Source organism: Momordica charantia (assembly GCF_013281855.1).
Source record: "Momordica charantia cultivar OHB3-1 chromosome 5 unlocalized genomic scaffold, Mcharantia_2.0 BLBB01000005.1, whole genome shotgun sequence".
Classification (NCBI taxonomy): domain Eukaryota; kingdom Viridiplantae; phylum Streptophyta; class Magnoliopsida; order Cucurbitales; family Cucurbitaceae; genus Momordica; species Momordica charantia.
The window spans coordinates 13,606,998-13,618,247 of NW_028275163.1; the positions used below are offsets into that span (position 1 = coordinate 13,606,998).

At 37.0% G+C, this 11,250-nt stretch overlaps 1 pseudogene; it reads right to left on the reverse strand.

Annotated features, from left to right (window-relative positions):
* Nucleotides 1–217: 217 nt before the first annotated feature.
* Nucleotides 218–1,329, reverse strand: LOC148211366 (uncharacterized; annotated as a pseudogene).
* Nucleotides 1,330–11,250: the final 9,921 nt, after the last annotated feature.

An 11,250-nucleotide genomic window follows, 5' to 3' on the forward strand; every position in this document is an offset into this window, starting at 1 on the left:
CCCAATATAAACGTGTGTGATCATCAATGAAAGTTACAAACCAACGTTTTCCACTATGAGTTGAAATTTTGGAAGGCCCCCACACATCACTATGAATTAAATAAAAAGAGAATATGTCGAACAATGATGTTTAGCCACAATGCAACTCTCACATTGAAAAGTTGAACAGTCAACACCTTTAAATAAGGTTGGGAACAAGAATTTTAAATAGAAAAAACTAGAATGATCGGAATCGATCGGAAGCTCCAGAATCGATAATCCACGGAGATGAATTAAGACATGATAAAGCATGAGGATAATTACCTGATTGTGCCAAGGAAACACTAGGATTACTAGATGATGGATTAGTCTCTAGCAACTTCAGGAGTTGATCAACTTGCTCTTTACTAAACTGGTAAGAGTCAACGATATTTGCAACATAAGACAACTGGATGCCACCACTCCCCTCACCTATTTTATTACTCTTCCAGTTAGCTGGTTTTCCATAAAGCTTCCAGCAAGTTTCACAGGTGTGTTGAGATTTATTACAATAATCACACCATACACGAGATTCTCATTTCCCTTACTTTGATGATTCGATGCTTTATTAGCAAATGCTTCAGTCACCAATGCAGAGTCCCCAACAGTATTGCTTGTACTTACTGAGCATAACATTCTGACGACTTTCTTCACGGCGAACTTCAGAAAAGGTTTCACCAATTGTGGAAGTGGCTGCTTACCAATAATCCTGCCTCTAACCTCATCAAATTCCACATTCAGGCCAACAAGGTATTTGTAAATTCGACTTTCTCCTACGATTTTCAAATAAAGTTTAGAATTATCTGAGCATTTCCACTCATGAGTATAAAATGAATCTAAATCTTGCCAAATTCTTTTCAAACAATTAAAATACTTTGTAACCGTATCTATTCCTTGTCGAATTTCACTCAACTTTAGTGTCAGTTCAAAAACCTAAGACTCATTCCCTACATCAGAATACATCTCTTTTACATTGTCCTATAATTCCTTTATAGTGGAATAACACATATATTTGGCACTAATTTCCTCATCCATGGAATTAATTAACCAAGTCATTACCATGAAATTTTCAGTGTCCCACGTAGTAAATAAAGGATCTTCTGCAGCCGGTGATTTTTTATCTCCAGTAATGTAGCCAATTTTGCCTTGCCCACGAAGATACATCCGAACACTTTGAGATCAACGAAGAAAATTGTCTCCATTAAGCCGGATGTTAGTTATTTGGACAAGATGACCACTAGGGCTGAACCGGGTTTTAGAAATCTTAGAGTTATGTGGCTGATCTGTTTTCTTTGAAGATACATCAACCATGGCTACTGATTATGCACCAACAAACCATAATGGCAGAAAATATAGCAGCAAACAACAAAAACTAGGCAGCGGCGGCGTAACCCTAGGTGGTGGCGGCAGATGGCAGCGACGGAACCTTAGGCAGTATCGACAAACAAACAATAGTGTCGAAACCCTAGAAGGGAGTGGTGGTGATGAAGACCTGTTGCGAAACCGTAGGAGGTGGCGACAGCGATGAAATCCCACGACGACGACAATTCAATCCCACGAAGACATGCGACTAAGACTTATAACCCGACGACAAACACGACCAGCAACTGTGATCCGTAACCCACAAAGACGACGACCCAAAAAAATGAACTTTGCAACCCACGACGACGATGGGTTGACATGGCATCGGTGACAGTATGTATGCGGCGGTCAACGATAGTGAAAATGGGGGGCAGCAGCAGTGGCGACTAGATTTAGGGTTAAGGTTAGGGTTTCAACCTCTTGGCTCTAATACCATCTCAAATTTGTGAGAAAAATAATTATTCCTCATATTGAATAATAAAACCATAAGTTACCTTAAGTAGAGGTCAGAAACAAACCTAAATAAGGAATCTATCACAATAATCTACTAATTACAAATAATAAAAGAAAAAACAATAAATAAATATGTAGAGTAATTATTTACTAAAAACACCATAAAACTAACAACATGAATACATGTCGGGTATTGATCCCAAGATCATAGTGCATAGACTAAATGTTGACCCACAAGCCAGTGAAGCAGAATCCACACAGAGCATAACAATCACGGTGGAAGTCAAGTAGTTGCTCAAAGCTGACTTCGTCTACGATGTACACTATCCGCAATGACTCTCTAATGTCGTGCTCATCAAAAAGGTAAACGGTGAATGACATGTCTACATTGACTTTAAAAACCTGAATAATGCCTTGTCAAATAACAGATTCACCTTTCCTCAAATAGACCAACTAGTTGATGCCATGATCGGCCATGAGATAGAAGAAATGCGTGATATCCAATATGCTTTTTTTTTGGAAAGCATTTCAAGTTATCTGTTAATGATTCTCCCAAATACCCTAATAAGATAGAAGAAATGCGTGATATTCAATATGCTAGTACATGGGAGTTTAATGTATGCTATGGTTTGGACTAGACCTAACCTTGCACAACCACTTAGTGTTGTTAGTAGATTTCTTGCTAATCCTGGTAAACAATACTGGAATGTTGTAAATAGGATAGTTAGATATCTTGAATGACATACTAATTCATGCCTTGTTTATGGTGGAGCTACTATAGTTGATTGCAACAGTGTAGGGATAGAAATTAATGGGTATGTTGTTGCTGATTATGCTGCTGATGTTAATAAGCGTAGGTATTTGACAGGTTTTATATTTAAGCTTTTTGATTGTATAATAAGCTGGAAATCTAGTTTACAGTCTATAGTTGCATTATCTACAACTGAATCTGAATATATTGTACTTACTGAATCTGCGAAAGAGTCTTTATAGCTTAAGGGTATTGTATCTGAATTATGTTGTAGTGATAATAACTATTTTCTGTGATAGTCAAAGTGCACTACACTTATCTAAGAATCACTCTCACCATGAAATAACTAAACACATAAATGTTCGTTATCATTTTGCTAGAGATGTAATTAATGATGGATTAGTTTCTATTAAGAAGGTTGCTTCTGAGTTTAATGCTACTCATATGTTTACTAAAGCATTACCATGTGATAAGTTTAACCTTTGTGTGAGATTGTTGCAGCTCGATAAGTGGTGATTGAAATAGGTTGATTGTTTTTTGTAGTAAGCTTCATGGAGTTGGTTTCTTGATAAATAGAAATGAAGGTGAAGATTGTTATAAATTAGGTCTTTTTCAATTTATTAATTTGTAATTTACCATTTTATTATGTTCAAATGGTTTATTGGACTAATCTTTATTTTACTAAGGGATAATATCTTGGGAGGGCTATTTTTGAATCTTAATTTCATAAATGTCTTTAGTTTTCAAATTTTACATTTTTAGATGTTTGCATGTAAGATTTTTTGTTAATACCGATTCTACCCTTATTTATTACATTTTCTTTTATTATAGTTTTTAAATTTAAAAGATTTGAATCCTTAATTTGTAATTATATTCCTTTAATTATTGTGGGCCCCATTAATTTTTCAACACTAATTCCTCAATGCACTCTTTCAAAAAAGATTTTTGCCAATAATACATAGATGTCCGCATGATTTTTTCCTCTCAGCAATTAACAACTTCCAATTTTGTTACAACAAATTTTGATTTTTTCCTACTGTTCTATTTTCACCACTGCGAATATCAACTTTTGTTTCCGCTTAATCCATCTGCTGCCGTCTCCGTGCTTTGTTTCCAATATTCGGTTGCCATCTCCAACCGTCGTGTTTGTTCCCCGCCATCGTCGTTTCAGACCTTCACGGCTTCCGTCAACGAGGTATTGATTCCTTCTTCGCCGTCATTTCAGACCTTCATTTTCTGTCGCCGAATAAGTTTCCGTCGACGTCTTTGCACGTTTCCAACGTCGAGCAGTGCATTTTTTCGTCTCCTATCCCCTTCCGTTTATACAAATCGTAAGGTAATAGTCTTCCCGTTAAGATTGGTATATATGGGGATATATTGTATATATGTGTATATATCTTATTGTTATATATACATAAGATATGATACTAATCTTTGGCTCGCATTGTCAAGTAGGTTTGTAGAAAGGGTCTAGAAAATTGAAGTTCTAAACGTCTCATAGTCTTAGTCTTCCCGTTAATATTTGTATAATGGGGATATATTGTATATATGTGTATATATCTTATAGTTATATATATATATAAGATATGATACTAATCTTTGGCTGGTATTTTCAAATAGTTCTGTAGAAAGGGTCTAGAAAATTGAAGTTCTAAACGTCTCATGGTCTGGACGATTGGTATTTTTGGATTCGGGGGATTTTTGGAGGTTTTCAAATTTTGGGGATTTGGGGATATTGTTTCAAAACTTTGTCAATTTCTTTCTTACGTCCGTCGGTGTCAAATGGATGTTTCATTTTTTTTGTTTCTTTCTTTAATAGAAGAATAGTAACGAGAAGCACGAATAGATTGACGCCAATATTGAAAGGAGAAGAAAACACAATTTAGCACAACATTGAAAGGAACATGGGTATGATGAATGCTTTTTTTTTTAAATTATAGTTTTTCTTATCTCTATTTACATATAATATATATATATATATATATATATCTTATTATGCATTTAATTACATTCATGTTGTTTCGTTATTTGATTTATATGTTTATGTTATATATAGGCTATAATATATATTACGTATTATTATAGAGTATTAACAATTAAGTATTTATTTGTATATTTCTAGGATATAATGTATACACCATGAACGATTTTTAAATTAAATATTATTATTGATATAGTGAATATTGGAAAATGAATGGACTTGACTTATTATTATTGATATAGGTAGTTCTGATTATCCTGATGTATTTGCATGCATTGGAACCACTCAGTTTATTAAGAAGGATATGAAAATATCAGATTACAAAGATGTGCATTGGTCATACAACATTATTTTTAATGGTGCTGTCCAATGCTGTAGTTTAGTTGTCGATTGTAAAAATTGTCTTTCTAACATATTAGATCTCATGCCTATTAATACTTCAACTTCTATAGACAATGGTATACAGTCATTTGGTCAATTTTATCGCTCCATTGATGTTGTCAATATTTCGGCCACTTTCCATATTGAAGTGAATGCAAGTTTTGTGGAAAACGTAATTTACAGAATGAATTACGGTCTGTTGCTATAAGAGATAATTTTCAATTTAGGATTGTCAAATCAAATCGTGAAGTACTTATTGTTCGTTGCTTGACTGACAACTGCCAGTGGTTTCTTCATGCGTCAAAGTTTGGAGACAAAGGAAGTGAGATTTGGATAGTAAAGAAATTTGTACACGAACATACATGTTCTCTTGAAATAGTACTTAACGATCATCGACAAGCAACTTTTTTTGTTATCAAGGAGTTTATCAAGGGTAGGATTAACATGTCCGGCACAGATTTGTTTAGTGTTAAAGATGTTATATCCTATGTGCATAGAGAACTCGGTATTAGTATCAACTATAAAAAAACATGGCGTGCAAGAGAATCTGCCATAAAAGAAATTAGGGGATCTCCTGAGAAGTCTTATGCATTGATCCCTTCTTTTTGTCATATGATTAAAGTGAAAAATCCAGGTATGATTTTATTCACTTATTTACACTATATATTCCCATTATAGTAATCTATTATATAATCTAATATATACCTAATGTTATAGGTTCAGTTTGTGATTTTAAAGTTGACAATAATGGAAGGTTTCAGTATCTTTTCATGGCTTTGTCGTCTTCTATATCTGGTTGGAAATATTGCAGACCTGTTATTTCCGTTGATGTTACATCAATGAATAATAAGTATGGTGACACTTTGATATCAACTTTCACTTTAGACGCGAAACATCAGATATTCTCGTTGGAATTTTATGTTGTGGATTCTGAGAATGATGCTTCATGGGTTTGGTTTTTTGAACAGCTAAAATGATGTATAGGTATTCGTTAAGACTTTGTAGTTGTCTCAGATAGGCACAAGAGTATTTTGGATCATTAGATCTTAATTATCAAAAATGAAGGATTGAGATAACTTTGAAAAAAAATGAATTAAGAATTATATATATATAATAATAATAAAATAATATATATATATGTGAGAAACGGTAATTTGTTTTTTTACTGACACATGTCAGCATCTAATGCTGACATGATGTAATTAATTTTTTTTTTCAAAGTTACAACGGTAATTTTTTTTATTTTTTATTTTTTTACCCTTTTCTATATATATATATATATATTAACAAAACAAGCTTGTCATTTGTCAACCTACGAATTGTCCATGTCATCTTCTTGGGTATTTTCCTTTCTAGTTTCGATCGTAACTTTACCGTCTGAGCTCCGATTTGAATCATCCAATAGTCGTTGGAATCGTTGTAACGAGCTCTATGTTGTGGGCACTTTAAAAAGTAAAATTATCAATAAATAAAAATTAAGTTATCATCAAAACATTAATTAATTTGAGATTAAGGGCCAAAAAGCCAACAATCTCCCCTTTTTTGATGATGACAAACTTCCAAAGAAAAATATATAGACATTTAATAATCATCATAGTAAATCCAAAATATCATACTTAAAAACCATTCAAAGATTAATTTATCCCCCTCAATTGTTACTGTAACGCCCCACGTTCTCTGACTCGTTTATTTTAAGAGATAAATAGTGTCTTTGGATCTTTTCCTAAGTTGATAACTTTAATTCTTGGATCTTCTAACTTCGAAATTCTAATTTTTGGCTGAATTAGAATTAAGTTTAATTTCATTGGATTAAGATAATTTAAGTTCTCGACCTGTGTAGGAGATTTTTAGTTAAATCTTAAATTCAGGGGTTTTAGGATTTTCCTTCATAAATTCTACCTTTCTTGGAATTATTATTCTTGGGTTTTAGAGTTTAAGTTAACTATTTTGTTTAGGGTTGTGGGTTTTATTTGATGTTCAAACTATAATTATTGGACTTATTGTTTTGGGTCATTGTTTTGTTTAGTTGGGCCACCTTCAAGAATAAGGGTTTGGGCTTTTAGGTTTTAAAACAAGTTAAAGAAAAGGGAATTAAAACAAAATAACCCTAGCCCCATCTTGTTCTTCTTCCTCTTCTTCTTCCTCCCTTCCCTTTCTTGTTGCAGCCACCCAGCCGCTTCCCACCTCCGGCGAGACCATGGGCGTTTCCTCGACATTAGTGGCTGCGTCTTCGCGATTCCCGGCGTCTCACGGCGGCACGATCCACTGATTTGCTGTAGATTCTGGCAATTTCTTCCCTCCACGGCGGCTGGCGTGCTCTCCGACCTGCAGTAGCGACTGGAAGCCTCGGCCAACGTCGATTTGCGGCGTTTCTCCAAGACGAGCGGCCCTCCACGAGCAGACCCGACGCCCTCCGGTGACAGCGGCGGCTTCTGCACCAATTTTGCGGCAACTCCGGCGTCCTGCACCAGTTTCGCAGCGGCGCGTCTTGGTTCCGGCGGCCTCGTGCGCGACAGCTCCTCCGGCTTTGTACTGCAGCAACCCACGACCCCTCAACGACCCGACAACTCACGACCAGCACAAGAATAACCCTTATTCGGTGTCCCCGCGTCTGTTTTTGCGACGCCCAGCGTGCTTGGTGGCGTTTTCTGGTCCACCGGTGACTCTCGATATTAACCCACACCTAAACGAAGCCCGATCCGTGACATCCGGACCTTGTTGGCACAAGATCTACAAGCCCCAACACTTTCACCATCGTTTCAGTAAGGTTCAATTTCAATCCGACTTAAGGAGCTAGCAGCGCGAGTGTGTAAGTAGTTTCTTACTGGAGGGATTGGTTGTTGTGTGCTGATATGATATGGTTGTTTGTTCGTGTGCCCATGTGTGATATTTGCATGATTGCTTATCGTTGTTATCATTTAGTAAACGTCATTGTTGAAAGACTGTTGATATATCTCGGGAAAATTATGTGGTTGTGTGAATAAATTGTAACCAAGTAATCTTGGATGACTATGTTCGAATTGTTGTTGTGCTTTAATTGGTTTTCATGATGAAAATTGTATACTGGTACTAAAATTTGTTGTTTCGAAAGCATATTTAAGATTTATGAGAAATCAGTTGTGTTTGATGTATGCTAGACATCTATCGATTATATTTTGGTTAAGTTGTTGGTTGTGCCTTTTCTGTGAACGATGCCTGTTGGAGCTGTTGGATCATGTTGGACTATTTTAAATTGATTGGTTTTTACACATGATCATTTTGGTGTATCACATATTGGACTGTTATGAGATTATTGATGCATGAGGCATGTCGTAGTAGCAAGTAGGACTCTTGTGAGAGTTTTGAGACATAACAAAGTAAGTAGACAAGGGGCGTGTGCGTGCGTTAATGTGTGTCAGATGACCTCTAATGTGCTGTTTGTGATGTTCGATATTATTTTTGATGCGCTGATGTGTTAGGTAGCTCTCGGTTGTGGTAATCTGCATACTTGGAGTGTTGTTGAATATTTGTCGGTGATAATGGTGTAAATTCTGCTTTGCTAAACTGCTGAGAATTGTTGTGGGGATGTTTGTTGTCTGAATATGCATGAATTGTTCGGCGTGTTTTGTGTGTTTATTATATCTAGCGACGCTTATTGAATATTGATGTTGAATTTTAAGTGTTTTGGGTGAAGTGTGTTGGGCTCTAATTGTTTAAAATTTGTTTGGTTATGCTTTGTTGTGACAAAACTCATTGTGGAGCTATTGTTAAGAAATGTTATGTTGTGAAAGTATGATTGGTTTATCATTTCATCAATAGGATGTTGTTTATGTTGTGGAAGTATGCTGAATTGTGTTTGTGAGCTGAACGAAGCATGGGTCATGGCTTAAGAAAGTATATAGTAAGATTCTGGTGAGAGTTGGATTCTTAGAGAAAGTGAATGGGTGAGTGTCAGGGCCTCGGGTATAAATGGTCGGGGGCTGATACGTCACTAATTGGGTATCGAGGCCTCGGGTAAAAACGGTCGAGGGTCGATACACCAATATTGGATAAGATGAGTGTCGAGGCCTCGGGTATAAATGGTCGAGGGTCGATGCGAGGAGTCTTTTGAAAGGAATACTATTGGGGCCTTGGGTAAGAATGGTCAAGGGCCGATAGATGGTGAAGTCATCGGGGCCTTAGGTAAAAACGGTCAAGGGTCGATGCACAGTTCAAGGCCTTGGGGATAAATAGCAAGGTTGAACGCCAAACCTCTGTAGATGAGTGTCGGGCTTTGGAGATAAATGGCAAGGGCCGACGAGATTCGAAGAAGTAAGCCTTGGAGGAATCAAGAAAGAGAACTAGTGTGTTAATATGTAAGGATGAGTTTGACATGTACGGTACATGTATAGTTAAACGTTTGCATAAACTGCTTCTTGTGCTATGTTGCTATTTATTCAAAGCTCGAGAGTTGTGATAAGCATGATATGTTGATTCTTTAATAAGCATGACACGTTGTTCCTGGATAAGTATGCTGTTTGTGCGTGACCCTTCAGATAAGGGCTGTTTACTGAGTACTGTGGTTGTACTCATCCCTCTTTTTCCCCTCCAGTTTGCAAGTATCGAGCTAGCTCTTGGGATGGTGATGGCGAGGAGGAGGCTTGATCGGAAAGACCATTAGCTATGCTGCGTGCAATTAATTTCTTTTAGTTAGGATAGTTGTGGCTATTTAATCGTGTAGTTGAGTTGTTAGCGGTTGGTCTTGTTTAGTTTTATGGTCTAAAGGATGTTGTAAGGTTGCCGATTCATTATTCTTTTTAGAGCATTAATTGTGTTAGCTTCTTGAACTACGGGATGGTAACCTACTTAGGATATTTATGAATACATTTGTTTAAGTTGATCGTACTTGAATAAGTTTTTGCTTCATTGTCATTCGAGATGTTAATATTCATTTAGTGGATGGTTTATAGTTAGTAGAGGTTTCCTTGAAGGGTTTGGTTGATGTGAAGTCGGTATTTAATGGTTTATCTGTATAGGATGTGAGTTTCTCTTAAATCTTTAGTGGTGTCGTTCTAGTTGTTCAAGCTCTCGTGAGTGTTGAAAATCAGAGTAGCGCAGGAGAAGCGTGGTAGCTTTATTGCTTAGTATTGTTGTGAAGACAATTCTCTTGTTTATGTGAAAACTTTAGGTAGTCTTAGTAACGGTCCCTGTTTGGAAATGGTGAAATTCCTGGGGCGTTACTGTAACGACCAAGAATTTCCCACGCGCTTCTAGGTCACGTTAACTACCCAACTACTTAAACTTAACCCCCAAATACGGCATGCAAACCCCTCATGCAAACAAGTATGTATATCAAGTCCCAATTCTCATCAATTTAACGATAAATCAATCTCACAGAGTAGCATTCAACAACATTCGTGGACCACCCCACGAGGCAAGTTTATCAATCAAACTAGGCAAAACTCAATAAATGGAATAAAACTAAGATAGTCACCTATTCTCGAAATGAACTAACAACAATGGGGGAACCTCCCAGTTATTCAAATACGACAAAAGTTTATTGACCATGACATAAGGTCTTAACCAATCACTTAAACTAAGCAAGAGTGACTAAGCAGCCTATGGTCCCCGCTCGTCATGTCTCCTCCGTCCCATCACCATGGTCGCCCACGAGTCCTTCACCTGAAACAATCAATTTAGAGGAGGGGTGAGTATATAAAATATACTCCGTAAGTAGCCCTCGCCAACACACGCACACATCATGCTCAACTATATAATGAAACATTCATAGTCATGCTTCTCAACACATTATGCATTCAAACATAACACATTCCATAAAATTTAGTGACAACCACAACTAGGAAAACATGTTAACAAGCAACCTTTAGACCCCCTAACATCTCAAATACCTCTACGCTCATCACAGCTATCCTAACCTTCCATAGTTATCTTCTCCAAGTAGAGTCGGCCCCTGACCATTTATACCCAGAGCCCCGACCCTGCTGCATCGGCCCTCGACCATTGATACCCGAGGCCCCGATGACTTCACCATCTATTGGCCCTTGATCATTTATACCCAAGGCCCCAATAGTCTTCCCTCCAAAGAACTCTTAGTATCAACCTCGACCATTTATACCCGAGGCCTCGATACTCCATTAGTGACGTATCAGCCCCCGACCATTTATACCCGAGACCCTGATAATCACTCATTCACTCCACTAGTGACGTATCAGCCCCCGACCATTTATACCCGAGGCCCTGACACCCACTCTTTGATTCCTTCCAAAAATCCAACTTTCACCAAAGTCTTACCATATACTTTCTTTTACCACTACCCCTACATCTT